Source organism: Mustela putorius, unplaced genomic scaffold, assembly GCF_011764305.1.
Source record: "Mustela putorius furo isolate JIRA1106 unplaced genomic scaffold, ASM1176430v1.1 tig00003834_pilon_pilon_pilon, whole genome shotgun sequence".
In the NCBI taxonomy this organism is placed as follows: Eukaryota; Metazoa; Chordata; class Mammalia; order Carnivora; family Mustelidae; genus Mustela; species Mustela putorius.
The window spans coordinates 54,550,147-54,568,221 of NW_025421987.1; the positions used below are offsets into that span (position 1 = coordinate 54,550,147).

Sequence of the window (18,075 nt, forward strand, 5' to 3'; positions counted from 1 at the left end):
AATATCTGCAGTTTCCATACATCATTTTCTACCAGAAGTCGCTATTTCTACTGATTATAGTTTGTGTTGTTTTATCTTCTTGTGTGCTCAGTTATCTTTGTGTGCCAGGCATTATATTAGAAAATTTTTTTCTTGAAATTATTTCGAAGCCAAGGTGATACTATATTTCTCCAGAGTGCATTTGGCTTGACTTTGTCAAGAATCTGGAGTCCCTAGCATTGTTGGATTACTTGTGTGAGGTCTGTAAGAGGACTGTGAGAGACTTTTTTCTAGGTTCGCTCCTTAGTTCCAGGGGATAGCTCGGGGTCCCAGACCAAAATGGGACTCACCAAAGCCCTACCTTGACAGATCATTTACTCTTTTATCTCTCTGACTCTAAAACTAACAAGAGTACTGATTGGCCTCTTGGAATTTCAACAGCCTCTTCTAAATCAACAAAAATTTCAAGGCATAAGCATCACCTTTATGAGTTTTCATTTTCTTCCCACTCTTGACCTACTACACTCTCTCATGTTTTTAGACATATCTACTTATATATAATTTTTTCCATTTTTTACTCGTTTTTCTCAGTGAATGGGTTTGTCTCATTTATCTAGCTCCCCATTTCCAGATGTTGGAAATTTAGAGTTTGAAATTTTTGGTTTTAAAAATTAATCAGTTTGGGTTGCCTGGGTGGCTCGGTGGGTTAAAGCCTCTGCCTTCAGCTCAGGTCATGATTCAGGGTCCTGGAATTGAGCCCCACATTGGGCTTTCTGCTCAGCTCCCCCCCCACTCTGTCTGCCTCTCTGCCTACTTGTGATTTCTGTCAAATAAATAAATAAAATCTTAAAAAAATTAATCGACTTAACTAATTTTAAGGGGAGAGAAGCTTAGAAAAAGAAATACTAAAACTTCATTTAAGTACAAAAACAAGAATGTCAATAGAAAATGTACGTTTAAAGAAATGCCCTAAAATAAATAATTTGCCTTAGGCATAACATATTAAATAGAAACATTATTAACTTTTTCCTCACCACAAATATGATGTTTGGTCCACTTAGGTATTACCACAATCAGACAGAGTAGGATGCCAGAAGACCAGTTCTGGTTTAACTAGACTGACATTGTCCGGCCCTGGGTTTTAAGGTCTCAGGATCTATAGGTAGATCTGAATAGACTACTTTCCATTATTCACCCTAATCTTACTCAATTCATATGTTAGAGCAAAATGTTCAGGGTATTTTTCTCTTATTTAGAAAGCACTTAGCTAAGGTGTGTTTAAAGAAAATCTATTTATGATAACTGTATGGTCTTATTTTTCCCAACCACTGACTAATCCACATGTACAGTATTTATCATTCTAATGAGAAAATAGTTTTTTATCAATAATTTCATATAGAACACTAATATTTTATTGAAATAAAAGTGGATTTTCATGCTTTTTTTATATGTATAGCTAATGCACATAGATGAAAAAAAATAACTGAGAAAATAAGGAGAATTGGCTTGAAGTCTATATATTTTGAGGGTTATGCTTCAGATTTAAGAAATACATTATAGTACAGAGAAAATCTTTATTATGTCCACTGAGAATTTAGGATTCTGTATCTCCATGCTAATAAAATTTCTGAAGGAATATTTTATACCTGGTAACACTACGGACCATGTTCCTATCTAGTGTACTCTCTGGATTTAAATCTATATTAATAATAATGAAAATAAAAGTGGAGGTACGCACAATTTAAATTTAGATTAAATAAAATCTATATTTTGGGATCAACAAAACTTCTACAACTAATAAGTGAGTTGAGCAAGTTAGTGGAATACAAAATCCACATGCAAAAATCAACTGTATATCTATATATGTCAATGATTATATGGAAATTAAAATTAAAAACAAATTGTAACCACTGAAAACAGAGTAAAATAATTAGGCATAACTCTAATAAACCATGTGCTGGACTCATATGCTGAAATAAAAAATATTTATGAAAGAAATTAAAGAACTTAAAAAAATAGAAGGATATACCATGTTCACAGATCGAAAGACTCAACATGATAAAGACAGCAGTTCTCTCCAAATTGAGCTACAGTTTTAGTCCCATTCCTATCAAAATCCAACAAGAATTTTTGCAGATATGGGAATAGTTACTCTAAATTTTATATGGAGAAGCAAAGGAACCAGAATAGCAAATAATTTTGAAAAAGAAGAATAAAATTTACTAAATCCCCCTACTTGATGTTTAGACTTAATATATAGCTGTAGCTACCAGGACATTGTGGAATGGCCATAGCAATATGGACATAGACCAGTGGAAAAGAAAAGATAACTCAGAAATAGAGCCTGTACACAAGTATGGCCAACTGACTTCCAAAAGCATTTCAAAGGAGGAAAGATATACTTTTCAATAAATGATGCTAGAACAGTTGAACATGCGTAAGCAAAACTAATGAACTTTAACCTAAACCCTCATACTGTCTATAAAAATTATCTCAAAATAGATCATAGATTCAAATACAAAACCATGAAACATTTAGAAGAAAACAAAACATCTTTAGGATCTTTAGATCTTGATCTTTAGATCAAGAGGTTTTAGACATGATACCAAAAGTATGATCCATCAAAGAAAAAAACTGGTCAACAGAACTTCATGGAAATTATGAATTTTGCTCTGTGACTCTGCTAGGAAAATGAATGGACTGGATATAGATTGGGAGAAAATATTTGCAAACCACATATCTGACAGAAGATATATCTGGAATACATATATATTTAAAAACTCAACAGTAAAACAAAACAAAAAGCAAGTAATCCCATTAGAAAATGGTCAAAAGACAAGAACAGACATTTCACCAAAAGGGATTTCAGTGGAATTGTCCTGAGTAAAAAAAATCCCATCTCAATAGTCCACTTATGCAGGGTGCCTGTGGCTTAGTGGGTTAAAGCCTCTGCCTTCAGCTCAGGTCATGATCCTGGGGTCCTGGGATTGAGCCCCACATCAGGCTCTCTGCTCAGCGGGGGAGCATGATTCCTCCTCTCTCCCTCTGCCACCTCTTGGCTTACCTGTGATTTTTGTCTGTCAAATAAATAAACAAAATCTAAAAAAAAAAAATAGTCCACTTATGCAACATTTCAAAATGAGAAAATTTATGGAGATGGTGAACAGATAGACGGTTGCCAAGCATTAAAGGATCAGGGGAGAGGAGACTGGGTATGACCGTGAATGAGGAATTTTTGTGGTGATGAAGTAGTTATTGACTGTGGCAGTGGGTACATGAATGTACACTGTTGGGTCCCCCAATAATGGGTCCGTGATTAAAGGAGCGAGACTGATACAAAGTGAAGGTGAAGCAAAGCTTTATTTTGCGCCAAGCATTGAGAATCAAACCGACTGGCCGGGGGTACATCTCTTAGAGAGAGTGCGACCCCTCCCTGCCTCACAGACTAACTTTTATAGAGCAACCATGTGGTTGGGCCTGGCCACACACAGGTGGTGAATGAGACTGTAACACACAGAGAAAGCTGCACAGTCATGCTAGGTCACACATAAGTGACCAACTGAATTACAATTTACCCTATAATAGACATTTGAACTAGCCTATCACCTTGGTCAGAATTGGTGCCCAAAAGGCAGGGGCGGCGGGGGGGGGGGCACTCCTTGGTAGCTAGGGAGATAGTATGCGTGCTCTACTGATTGGATGTCTCCACCTGACCCAACTCATCCCTGCATTGGGCTGCTATCTCCACCTGACCTGACCCACCCTTGTATTTGGGCTTTGTTACAAAGCCCAAAACCTGGGACTGGTTTCTCAGACTTGTTTTTAAATAAGTTCCCCTGGCGGGGGCCAGGGTCAATTTAAATTTTACTGCATAAACAACAAAATGGCTGTTCAACCAAGGTGGGGCCGCTCTGGCTAAATAGGCCCTTACATACACATGTGATAAAATTGCATAGAATGTGCACACATGCACACACACACACACACACACACACAAATAATGTGTATAAAATTGGTGAAATCTGTAGAAGTTCTGTGAATTGTACCAATATCGGTTTCCTTGTTCTGATACTGTGCTATCCTTGTTAGCTGTTGTCACTATCACTGGGGAACGCTGGGAGAAGGGTACATAGGATCTGTCTCTACTACGTCTACAACTTCCTATGAATTTATAATTACTTCAATATGAGAAAACTTTTAAAATACTACATTTTTGCCACTGGTCTTGCTCTCCTTTCTTCAAAATCTTTACAGAAGATGCCAAGAAGTAGCCAGTTGGGGTGATTTATTTTTCTACTATCTATTCTCCATGACTTATGGCAAGGACCCAGACATGAAATATATACAAAGTCACCTAGCAGAGGAAGAAGGTGAAAAAAATCAAAAATATGGGCCAGGGCCGGAAAGTATTATGTGCAGTCATTACTGAAAGAGATGCCTTTCTCAAGGCTGTCAGGAGCCAGTACAGGAGGCCTACTATAAGAGCTGTAAGGGACTGAATATGATTGGCTGTTCATTTAGGTCCACTCACGCGGGAGGTGCATGAGCACTGTGGTGATTGGCTAGGCGGGCTAAGCTGCCGGTGTATATATGCTTGAATGTACTTGTAGAGCGGGCCCGCTGGGAGCCAGGCCTCGCTGCGCCTCGCCTGCCGGAGGGGGCCGCAGCCCGGACCATGGCAGCGGGCGCCAAGGGGCGGCGCGCGGCCGGCGGCGGCGGTGGCGGCACCCGAGCGGGGCGGCGGGAGCTGCGTGCTGTGCTGCGCCAGAGGGGGAAAAAGATAAAAAGAAGCCATTAAAGAAGTTTGCCTCCACGCGTGTCTCCGTGTCGTTCTTGCTGGCAAGAGCGACACAAGGCGTTTATTTTTTTAATGACCTTAGATTAACAGGAGTCAGGGCAGCAAGCCGGTTTTAAAGAGAGGTGTTTGCAAATGAATGGGCAGGAGGGGAGACCTTGGAGGCAAAAAAGAAGAGTGAAGAGATTTAGGAGAGAAGAATTCCCTCAAAAGACGAGGTGAGTGGAGGAGACTGTAAATTCAAAAATAAAAATGATCCAGAGAGCCAGCACTTGATAAAATTATGAGCATTTTTACTTCTTACCCACTAGCCAGAGCTAGTCTTTGTTGTGGTTTCCATGAACCTCTGAATTGCATGAGAGAGGTGAGAGAGAGCTCAGTAGAATCCAGAATTACTTGACAATGGGTATTTACCAAATAAATCTTAAAGGGAAAATATCCTGTTTCAGCAATGTTAATTGCTGCCTCATTGTCTTGTCTTTTGTTACCAAGTGAGCAAAATGCAAATTGTTTGTTCGTAATTGTTCTATGGTTCTGTGGTGTTCTATCAATATTTGCAGCATCTACAAAGGGATAATTGGATACAGACAAATGTAAAGAAAACTCAGACTTCCAAAATTCAGACTTTTGCAACAGACAGACTAGGTTAGAATTTCAGCCCCACTACTCACCAGTACAAAGACTCAACATCCCTGAACCTCAGCCTTTTCAGAGGAGACAGTAACACCTTCCAGGACTACTATGAGGATTAGAGATGATGTGGAGAAGCTTCTAGCACAGTGTGTGGCACACTGTTGGCATGTTAGTCATTGGTAAATGTTCGATTATTATGTTATTATTAGTAGTAATGATTCTTCGAATTACACTATTCACTATAAAGTGTCATTTTGCACACGTTGCATCTTTCTTGAGCCAATCCAAAGAAGAGTTACTGATGAATCACAAAGGCCTCTGTATGAAGCAGTCTTAACCTTATAAGTCTGTCTCCTGGGAGGGATCCCAAGGATAGAGTTACAGGGAGGTCATAGGTTTATTTCCCCAAATTATAAACCTTACATAATAGTGCTCTGTACTAATATAGTAGAAAGCATACACTGTAGATCTTTTTTTTTTCTCTTCCACAAACCCAAATAACATATCCATAACATAATCATAAATTAACAGATTGACCTGGAAAACCTCAGGAAGTCAAAGCCAAAATTATACATTTTTGTCCCTCAGAAAGAAACCCAGGTTTTTCTACCTCTTGACAATGATTCTTTGCTTGACCAAACTTAAGCCAGGCTCCTGAAGCTTTTCTTAGGCCCAATGGCACACTTACTTACAAAATCCACTTTCAGCAAGAACCCTGCTAAGTCAGTGTTCCAAGGATCCCCCATGCTCCACATCTGATCCTCTGAACCTCTACTTAGGTTCCTCAGCCTCCACATTCTCTGGGTGATGTCTGGTCACCTTGGCCTATCTGCAGCAAGAATCCTGTTAGGTCAGTTTAGCCACTGCTTCCCCAGTGTTTCCTCTAATGTCCACCTACTCACTCCTGCTCTGTTCCTTGGCAATAAATTCCCACTTGCCCATGTTATAGTCAGAATTGACTGCAAATCTTTGAGGTGGAAATGAATAAATTCACCAAAAGAAGTAATTATGGTTGTTCTCCCACCGCCAAGTTCAATGTTACACTTCTAGGCACTCATCTTGCAGTCATGAAGGGTCCACTTGTTGTAACTGAATCCTAAGTGACTCCCTGTGAGATTCTTTCTTATTAAGACTTCTTCGATTCCCCTGTGGTTCAGAACCCAATGAATTCTGGAATATTTGGCCGTCCTGAATCACCTGTCATGTTCCAATGACAATGGAAACATTTTCTATTACAACCTTAAAAGGAGAACAGCAGGGTATGTTTGGAAAGAACAAGTTCTCAGGGAAAACCAGAGAAATCAAATTATCTGGGAAGATTTAATTTTCATAAAAATATTACCTTTACCCCAAGTTTTCTCTGAGGTCTGCTCTATGAATGAACTAAGTCTCTGGAAGAAAAGTTCAGTGGAATTTGAGAACAGAAAAGCACGTTATTTTTAAGAATTAAAGGAAGAAATCATGACTCCAGCTCTTCTCATAATAATCCTAATTAGTGATTGCTTAGACCCATAAAACTTTACAATGGGAGAGAGACCTCAGAGATTATAAAATCCACTCCCATAGTTTTCCTGATGATGTAACTACAGCCTGGAGGTGTTGCTGGCCTTTCTCAGGGTCACATAGATCCTTAGCACTGAGCTGAAGATGAAAACCCAGGATACCTCATCTGTGGGCCAGGCTCTTTATACTACCATAGCAGCCACTTTAGGTCACTATATGAATCAGGGCTCTCCAGAGAAACAGAGCCAATAAGGACATAACTAGGTAGAAAGAGGTTTAGTGTGAGGGTTGGCTCACATGATTATGGAGACTAAGGAGACCAATGATCTATGGTCTGCAAGCTGGAGCCTCAAGAAAGCTGGTGGTGTCCTTCCAGCCCAAATCCGAAGTCCTAAGAACCAGGATAACCAATGGTATAAGTCACAGTCCATGTCTAAAGGACCCCAAATCAGAACACCGAGGTACAAAAGAAGAAGATGGCAGAAGGCAGAAGAAGATGGATGTCTCAGCTCAAGCAGAGAGATTTGTCCTTCCTCCATCCTTTTTGTTCTGTTCAGGCCCTCAACAGATGGGATAACGCCCAGGCTCATTGATGAGGGTGATCTTTACTCAGTCTACTGATTCAAATGCAAATTTCTTCCAGAAACACCCTCATAGGCATACCCAGAAATAATGTTCTATCAGCTATCTAATATCCCTTAGCCTACTCGAGCTGACACATAAAATTAACCATCGCAGTTATTGTGTATTTTCAAATATGTCTTCTATCTCCTCTTATGTGTCCAATAAGAACCTCAAACAAAGGGGGCTTTGTTGGTGGTGTTTATTACATTCCAGAGCCTAGACTAGTTCCTGACACCTCGTGGACAATCTGTATTCCCTACAGAAATCACAGGGAGTATTAGGCCTACTCCCACAGCTGTGTCTATCTATTCTAGGCCTGTAGATCACGTTCAGGCAATCTTATAGTTCATTGCAACCATGGAGGATGAAAGATGGCCACAAATTCTTAGATAATACTCCAGTTGGGTGGTAGGTCTAAGTCCCCTTGCTCAAGAATCTAGATAAGCTCTGTAACTGCTTTGACCAATATAATACGGTGAAAGTGAAACAGGGCCCATTTCCAGGGCCAGTTTTGAGAAACTAGAAACTTCTGTTTGAGCTCTTTCTCTCCAGGGGCCCTGAGCCACCATGGGATGTCTAAGCTGTTGTGGTGGAAAAGCCATGTGTATGTGCTGCAGTTAAGAGACCCCACTGAGCCCTGCTTCAGGGGCTCCCTGCCAAGGCACCAGACAAGTGGGTGGAGCTGTCTTGGAGCCTCTAGACTAGACCAGCCGCCAGCTGAGTACCACCCAGTGACCACAGTTGATGCCATATGGATCAGAATAATTGCTCAGCCGACACTGCCTGGATTCCTGACTCACAAAGCCAGGAAAGAGAGTAATTGGAATAATTGTTGGTTTAAGCTCTAAGTTTTGGACTGGTCTGTCATGCAATAATAGATAACCAGAATAGGCTCCCACCAAAACCCCTTTCTGTGCCCTCATGGAGGGTCTCAATAAAGAATATGTTTGGCTGCAAATAAGAGAAAACCCTGTTTAGTGGCTTGAAGAGATAACAGAAGTCCAGAGCCAGGTGTCCTGGAATGGGACAACTTCTCCAGGCTACCCTTGTGGGCTGGGCTCTACCTTCCTGCTTCCTCCAGGATGACTATAATCTCTCCAACCACTGCAGCAGCACTGAAGACAGTAAAAAGAGGTAAGGGCAGAGCAATGAGAGGACAAAGGCCTAGGAGACTGCCAGGCAAATCTGCTTCTTCCCCAAAGCTTTTATGGAGATTTCATTCAGTGACTTTCCTGTGCATTTCTTTGGCAACATTTGGATCACAGGGGGTACCTCCAGCCATCAAGGGAGTCTGAGAAGGTTTTAGCACAGCACATTGTCGCCCTCATCATAACCAGAGTTAGCAGAGAGAATGGGTAGTAGAGAAGCAGTGAGCATATTTCCCAAGGATTCTTTTTGTCCTGGAGCCTCAAGCAGGGAAGAAGCTGCTTTTGTTTCAGGTCCTGAATTCCTAGAGAGAAATGGCTTAGAGCACAAGTCTTTTCAGAAAGGTAGGTGATGGAAGCTGAACTTTCAGAGCAAGTTCACTTGTTTCTGCTTAAATTCATTTAAACGTTTATCAGGATGGCTTAGGGAAGCCTGTGATTTCTTTTAGTTGGGGAGCGACTCCCCTCCCCCACTGAGCACCCTTTGAAACTGACCCTGTCTTCTCAGGCAATGAAGCACCAGCCTCCTCAGCTACTCTGGGGAATGGTTTGAAATTTGCTCTTCACAAAATATAAAAGGCCTTAATAACTGGGTCAACCCATACCAATCATTTCTGTACATCTTTGCATGACAAATGCACAAAGATGCAAATTCGCTTTCAGCGGCACCCATATACACAAAAACTCATTACAAAAAAATGGAGGCTTGTCATGTTTGGAACAAGAATTAAAAAAAAAAAAAAAAAACCAACCAAGCTCATCTGAAATCCAAATACCTCACAAGCACTTGAACGTGTAACATGGCCTAAATGTTAATGAAGCAATTCGGCTCACTCAGCAGGATGAGCAACAAAAGAAAGTCTTTTCAAGACACAGCTGTCAACAATTACACTTGGTGGGGTGGAGCTGGCTGATATTCAGCATCTTAAAACTCATGGAAATGTGGAGCCTATTTGACCAAAACCATTCCAGACTCCAGGGAAGACAGTAAACCCTTATTTATTTGGCAGGCCCGAGCATAGGATATTCTGGGGAGCTGGGCATCCCCACCCAGCTCAGACATAAATGACAGATTTTTGGAAAGACTCAGAACGATACAGAAAGCACTTATGAATGATAGAGGCTCCAACCTACCCTTCCTTTGAGGTGGTGATTCAGATGGCATTTCGGGATCTGGCAATGCCTCGATTTTATATTTCAGAATTTAAAAAAAAATTGGAACTGATCATTTTTATAAACTGAAATTCACTTTACAGTATTGGGGTTACTTACAAGAGAAAGCCCCCATTGTGGCTGGGAGTGCTCCTTTGAGAACTACTGCCCTTACCCCAACAGACTCACACACACGGGCACCTAGTGAATGCGTTTGTACCACAGATAATTGGGCTGAGAGTAATCTCTGACCAAAGGAAGATACTCAGATTCTCTTTCCTGGCAACTGGGAAGTCAGAATTTAAGGAAAGTCCTGCAGCCTCTACCAGTTGCCTTGAGCCAAGGGTTTGAGAATTTGGGACCTAAGGAGTAGCCGTGTTCTGCCTTGTGCATAGGGATACAAAGTGCCGGGGTTGGGGGGGGGGGGAGTAGGAGGTACTTATGCTGAATGAAGAAAGACTAGAAACCATGTAGCCCCAGAAGGAGACCCCACACCCCCCAGAGTGGTGGCCTGGGTTCCTAATAGCTGCAGTTCCTGAGTCTTGCCCCCCGCTCCCCTGAGGCCTGACTGAACAGCTTCCCTTCCACTTCCTCCCCTCTCTCCCTCCATTTTGTGGCAGGTCTTTCTGCCACATTGGTCTAAGACTTACTATTTGTTTAACTGTGAAAGATTCCTAACGTCCACAAAAGAAAGCATAATTAAAACCAAAAACACACATAATCCCATCACCCAGATTTAACAATTGTCAAGATTTTGCTGCATTTATTGCATTTTTTTTCTTTTCTGAAGTATTTTAAAACAGATCTCAAACGTCACGTTATTTCACCCCCACCTACTTCAGTGTGTTTCCCAGAAATATATGTAATTCCAAGACTTTTGTGCTGTGAAATCAGAGGACGGATAGTGAAGGATGGAGTTGAGCAAAACTGAGGAGTGGGGAGAACCGTGGGGAAGGGTAACGGGGGGAGGAAAGTGGGCGAGGGGTGGGCAGAGGAGGTGGAAAGGACTTGTCAAAAGCAGTGTCCTGGAGAGCTGCTGGGCTGGGGCTCAGGAAGAGGGTGTGGGTGAGCTAGCTGAGAGGCTGGGGGAGACTCTGAGGTTTATTAAAACGAAGAGACAAGGGGGTCCTAGAAAGCTCATAAAGGATTGTATTTGATTACTCTTACATTCCTTCAAAAAACTTGAAGACTGAATTTTAAAAAGCTAATTTTTAAATATTTAAATATTAAAAATATGACTCTGTTCTCAGTGTGAATCATGTGTGACTTGGCTCCACCGAGGTACATTAAGTGTGTTGGGAGAAATGGAACACATGAATTTCCCTCAATATTGTAGGCATCTTTTAAGAGTGTTTTTCTTAAGATTCGCTCACAATGGGCCAGGCACTGCTTTCAGTACTTCACGTGAACTGGTTTAAATTCACAGTAACTCTATGAGGTAGGGGCTATGGCTATTATTATCCTCATATTACAGATGAGGATATCATGGCTGAGAGACGTTTAAATGTCTTGTCCAATGTCACAGGTTGTGGGGCAGAACCAGGTTATCGAACCCTGGTGTATTCTTTCCAAAGCGAGGCTCTCAACCGCTCCTCCACACTAAGGATTAGGAGACTGTGAGCCCCCAGTCGTGGGTGGGATGCCCATCTGATAGGCACAGAACATTCCATGACTCTGTGCTGTCAGAAATGCCACCACTACCAGTGCGCTCTCCTTTCTCTGGGACCCTGCGGGTCCTGCGGGGGTTTCTGTGTTTATAAATTCCTGTAAGAACAAACTCCCCCTGAGAAGGCAGAACCAGTGAGGTGAAGTCACTGCTCATGAACATCTGATGAGCTGGAAAGGAATAGTCTTAGTCTGTTCGGGTTGCCACAACAAATTACCATACACTGGATGGCTTATAAACAACAGAAATTTATTTCTTATGATTCTGGGGGCTGAAAGTCTGAGATCAGGGTGCCAGCACAGTTGGGTTCTGGTGAGAGCCCGGTTTTGGGTTGCAGACAGTCTACTTCTTGCTGTATCCACACATGGAGGAGAGAGAGCAGGCTAGCTCTGGGGGGCCTCTTAAATAAGGGCATGACTTCTCTCGATGAGGGTTCCAACCCCAGGTCTAAGTACCTCTCAAAGGCCCCACTTCTCAGCACCATCATATTGTGGATTACGATTTCAACATACGAATTTTAGGGGGACACGGTCTACAGCAGGAATGAAGTGATTAGGAGGAGGAACTCTGGATTCAGGGGACCCTGGTCTCAAGTCCTGTGTCTCCCCTTTCTAGGTCTGGGACCTTGGGCAAATTGCTTAATTTCTCCAGACCTCAATCTTCTCAAAGCAGTAATTACATGATTACAAAGAGTAGAGAAAGCAGAGGATAGGGAAGAAGGACATGGTTTATAAACCCTAAGAGGGGAAATAACATGGAAAGGCAACCATGTCAAAAATAAGGTTCACATGTTGGGCTGGTGATGTTGGCCTTTTGTTCTGCCTATTTCAAAGCCTTCAGTCTAGGTCAGAGTTTCTAAAGAGTGTCCCTGACATTGACGCCTCCTCTTTGAACTAGACTTTGTGGGTGGATGGTACCTGTTGACTAGCGGAGGTGTGGCCTAGTGGGCTCATGCATGGAGCCAGAACCATCTACTAACAGAACATCTTACTGCCCACTAAGAATTGTCAAGAATTCACACTGCCCTGCTCCTCGTGGTCCAACATTGTAAAACACCGCCAGACCTTCTGCACTGCACACAGAGTGACCAACCACTAAGGAGGGGTTCTGGGTGCCAACTGGAACCACCCAGAGCAAACTGGCATAAACTGGCCATCCTACCCACACAGCTCCAGGGCCGGGGCTCCTCATGAAGGCGCCTGTGTGAATGATGCCCCCTTGCGTGAGGCACAGTGTGTGTTAACTACACACCAGTCCCCAAAGAGGTTATTTAAAAAAACCTTTCAGGTTACATTATTATGGACAGTTTGTACTCTCAATGGTTAACTCCAAGTACCTCCAGAAATGAGAAGAGGGTGAAGAAGTAAATAAAGTTATTTGGGATCTACTTGGAGAAAAGGTCAATCTTTTTTGGCTCTAAAAATAAATAACAAAATGACCTGGTCTCCATTTGAACCATGAGACCAATTTTTCTCCCAAACCATTTATTCTCTCAACATTTTCGCACATATGGAAAAGGAAAATGGGACAAAACAACTATACACACTCCACTTAGTTTTTTGTTTTTGTTTTTAAGAATTATGTATTTATTTATTTGACACAGAAATCACAAGTAGGCAGAGAGGCAGGCAGGGGCAGGGGGAAGCAGGCTCCCTCTGAGCAGAGAGCTTGATCAGGGCTCCATCCCACCATCCTGGGACCATGACCTATGCCATCCGGGTGCCCTCACTCCACCTAGTTTTTAACAATTGTTAGCATATTGCCATATTTGCACGTTCATCCCAACCCCCCTCTTTCTATATAGACAGATATGTAGTGTGTATGTGTGCTACATATCCTCCTAAATGTCCTTTAATACAATACACAGGACAGGCCCCACAACAAAACATTACCTAGTCCAAAGTGTCAGTGGTGCTGAGGTTGAGAAACTTTGCTTTATATGAATCTGTCCAGAGTCCAGTAGAACCATTATATTTTAAAGTCAGAACACATTCTAGAATGCAATTCTTTGCTACTCATTTTCATGACTGTTACACTCCTGCTTCATATCAAGCCTTATGTTGAATAACCTTCCTCTATGAGGAATGGTCTGATCACCTTCTTCCTCATCTTATACATAGGCCATTATTCTTTGGACCCAAGTGAATCCTTCATTTTTAAAAATTCCATTCCATTTAGAAATTTCCATTCCAATGGAAAAATTCCATTCCAATTTAAAAATTGCTTATTTCATTCAGTGGGAACTGTCTTTCCCCAAAGGATAGAAGTTGTCCTCCTTGCTTTGAATAAACTATAAATAACTAGGTAAACAACTCTATGTTACTATTGTTAAAATTATTGGTAGAAAATCATTGACCAGAAAAGGGCCAAGGTTGGGTGTTTGGTGGCACATCAAAAATAACGAGTTGGACACAGAAATTAATCACTACATTGTATGTGCTATGATGTTCAAACAGAAATGACTTAGGAAAACTGTCATCCAAATGGTCACACCTCACTGGGGATGATATCTGCTATGGACTACATTGTAACCCCCCCACCCCGTGCCTCCATTCATAAGCTGAAGTCCTAACCCCCAATTTGATGATATTCGGAGATGAAGCCTTTGGAAGGTGCTATGGTCTGAATGTCTGTGTCCTCCAACTTCATATGTTGAAATCCTAACCCCCAAGGTAATAGTGTTAGGAGGTAGAGCCTTTGGGAGGCATTAGGTGACAAGGGCAGAGCCCTCATAAATGGGATCTGTGTCCTTATAGAAGAGGTCTGACGGTGCTCCTTGCTCCTTCCACCATGTGAGGACATAAGAAGAAGTGGGACATCTGTAGCCCAAGAAAGGGCCTTCACCACAACCTGACCATGCTGGCACCGTGATCTTGGCCTTCCAGCATCTAGAACTGTGAGAAATTTCTGTTATTTATAAGCTACTCAGTTTATGGCATTTTTGTTATAGCAGCTGGAACATGCTAGTATGGGAAGTAAATAGGTTTAGATGAGCTCTTGAGGGTAGGGCCCTCATGAAAGGATTAATGCCTTTATAAGAAGAGACCAGAATGCCTTGCACTCTGCCACCCCTTCCCTCATCCCCCTGCTCTGTGAGGATATGAATAAGGTGTTGGCCAGGAAGAGGGTCCTCACCAAGAACCAAATCTGCCAGTACCTTGATCCTGGACTTCACAGCCTCCAGAACTATGACAAATAAATGTCTATTATTTAAGTCACCCCATGTATAGTACTGTGTTACAGCAGCCGAGCTAAGACACCATCCTTGACGCTCTGGAAATATTTTACTATTTTTATGCCATTTGTAATCTGATAACCCCATCAAAAGGTACAACCCAAGATTTCTTCACAAGGCATTTCCCACTGCTCTGAATTTTAGGAAAGGTTCTCTCTTTGCTGGAGCTGCTTTGCCTATGTGTTTTTATCTCATAAACATAACTATTAATTATAAGACATACCATTATTTAAGTTACTAAGAGATAAAAAGCCCAATGTCATAATGGTAAGAGATATACAAGGCACGTCTAGTTTTAAAGATGCTGAAATGTAAGAAATGTATGCTTTGTAACTGAGGACCATATGGCCCTGAGTGTAAGGTGTGACTCTAAGAAGAGAGGAAAGAATCAAGCATTTCTGGACCATGGTACTGGTCCTAAAGCTGAAAGTTCCTGTCTTACTCCGGATTCCTTTTTCAAGGTCCACATTTAGAAAGTAGCTCTTTCCTCAGTGGGGCTGAACGGAGTGGAGAGCCATTTGCTCTCCCCATCTGCTAGGGAAAAGATTGTTGCTCAGCAATAAAAGTCCTGCCCGATGGGGTGTCAGTAAGGTGCTCTTTTTTGCTGTCTGAGCAAAAAGATGTGATGAGATCGGTCTTCATTGAACCAGGGAATTTTGCAAAATAGGGCCCTTCTCACTCCTGGCTTGAAGCAGAAATGTTCCCTTGTAGGTAGACTACAGAAGAACAGTTCTGGAAATCCAAGAAAGGAGAGGACTCATGGTGAATGAGAACCAGCACAGGACTCAGATATATTGCTTACTTTCCAAAACAAGTCCACGCCAGAGCCGAGAGTGGACATAGCATTCATCCCCAGATTCTTGGGGGAAGGCACAGGACAACAGAGGCTCTCCGCGCTTGTGGCGAGAGCACATCCCAACAGTGGATTCTCTCTGGTGGTACTGGAGAAGCAGTAACACCTCGTTAAAAACCAACTCATGATTCTGAGGCTATGAGGCGCTGAGGGAACCTGCCTGCTTGCTGGAGAGCTTTTCTATTCTCAGTCTCGCTGCCAAGGCCCTGGGCAGCTGGGAGTCCCAGGAGGAAAGCCTCCCCACCGTGACTGGGTTGGGGTGCTGGGCTCTGAGGCTGGAAGTCTGTGATTTGTGAACATTTCTCCTTCCGAGTTTCTCACAGAAGGATCTGACTGGTGCTGTTTTCCGGGGTCCAGACTGGACCCAAGGACCTTCCTTCTGCATGTTCAGGCTTGTCTGGTGGGGTGGGGAAGGCCCCCCAGCCTGCCTGTGGCAAGTGGGGCAGTCAGAGTTCCCAGGTGATGGTGCTCTCTTGGGGTACCTTTTGCTTTTTGGCTGGGAAGCATGCTACACCTCCTCACGGCCCCCTTTGCGGCAGCAGAAATGGGCATCAGCGTTCCCCGTAAACCAAGCCAGGCATCTTGTTAACTAGCCGGAGTGACCTTGTCACCAACAACATTTGCAGTCGTGGGCAAGTGGCTCCATTTGCTTCCTGTGCTTCCAGAACGCTGGCACACCCTGCTGGGTCTCACAGCTTGGCCTCCACACGCTTCTCTGCTGGGAAGCTGTGCGCAGAGCAAGGCAGGGGTTGGGGAGGGCACTCTGCAGTGGTTTTATTCTTGGTCATCACCACTGGAAGGTTTTTGTATTTTTAATTTCAATATTGTCATCTTGCCAAACAAACAAATCCCCTGTACCAGAAGCATTTGAAATGTTTAACGGCATCCCTTTCTTCAGGGTGACAACCCCAAAGGCCAGTCCAACAGGACATGGGACATGAGCACCACAAAGCAGTAACAGCACTTGAATGTTACACTGATGCCCTAGCAGTGCCCTCCCCTGGGGCTCATTTTGGAAATTTATGGGGGAGTTTATGATTTCACCATGACTTGGGAAGGGGGTTCCCAACCTGTAGAGCATGGGCTCTCACCTTGAACAATAATTTTTTTAAAAAAGATTTTATTTGTCAGAGAGAGACAGAGACCACACAAGCAGAAGGAACAGCAGGCTCCCCAGTGAGCTGGGTGCCCGATAAGCCCAATGCAGGACTCAATCCCAGAACCCTGGGATCGTGACCTGAGCCGAAGGCAGATGCTTAACTGAGCCACCCAGGTGTCCCTCATACAAGAATTTTTCTGTATCCCGAATAAATTATAAATGTCCCGCTGGATGGTTGGGTAAATAAGAGATGTGTTCATAAGTTGTATGTGTAAAAAACCTAACCTGAATTACAAGGTACTTTTTGTGAAGTTTTAATATACCCTGACATTTTGGGGAACTGCCACTAGTGTACAAATGGACAGAAGATTGTACTCTGTTTTGTACAAAATTCTACCAGCGACTGTTCACTGTTTTGGAAAAATGTGGTCAGTCTGATTTGTACCTGTGACATTCTCTGTGGTTCTATACACAGGGTGCAAATATCTGGCTCTTTCATGTGTCTTCTTCAGTGATTAGGATTGGGCACTCACCTGTTGAAATACATGTATTATTCTCCTTTTAGAAAACCTTCCTTATACTTCTTATAATAGATTAAGACACTATACTGAAATTTTATTATGTTTTATAAACAGACTACATTATCTATGAATTTTATTTCAAGATGGAGAAGGTATTACTTTTCCAGTGTGGTATTATAAATTACCACAGATTTAGTGGTTTAAAAACACATTTATTCTCTCCAGTTTCTGTGGGCAAGGGTCCAGAGGTCCTCTGTCAGGACCCCTCACAAAGCTGAAACTGAGGGAGGTGTTTGCTAGTTGTGTCCTCATCTGGAGGGTCAACTAGGACAAGATCTGCTCCAGGTTCACTTGGTTGTTGGTAAAATTAAACTCCCCGTGGTTGTAGGGCTGAGGTCCTGGTTTCCCTTGCAGGCCATGGGCCGGGACTGCCCTTAGAGTCTAGAGCTTTCTGCAAGTTCTTGCCAGGTACTTCCTTCCACAGACCCTCCAACAGTGTGGTAGTTTGAGAGATTGTAATATTTCACTGTCTTTTAAAGATCAGGTTCACTTGAGATAATCTCCTTTATTAACTCACAGTGGATGGATTAGTGTAACCTAATCATGGGAGGGACATTCCATCCCATCACCCCCTCGGCCTGCCCACATTCTAAGGGAGGGGATTCAACAATGTGTGTACCTAGCCAGGTAGGTACTCGGGGGGACTCCCAGATATCTCTATCTCCTAGAACTGAGGAACCACTGCATGCCATGAAAGGGAGTTTTTCATGTACATTTATCTTATGGAAGCCTCCAAATCACCTCTGGAGGCAGGTATAATTTTTGTGGCAACTCTCCCCATAGCCATAGTCAATGTGAATTACCACTTGG

General features: G+C 42.7%; 1 long non-coding RNA gene across 1 annotated transcript in view; it reads right to left on the minus strand.

Moving 5' to 3' along the window:
• LOC123394397 overlaps positions 1–18,075 on the minus strand; it is an 82,248-nt gene that overhangs the window by 42,243 nt on the left and 21,930 nt on the right. The window lies entirely within an intron of this gene.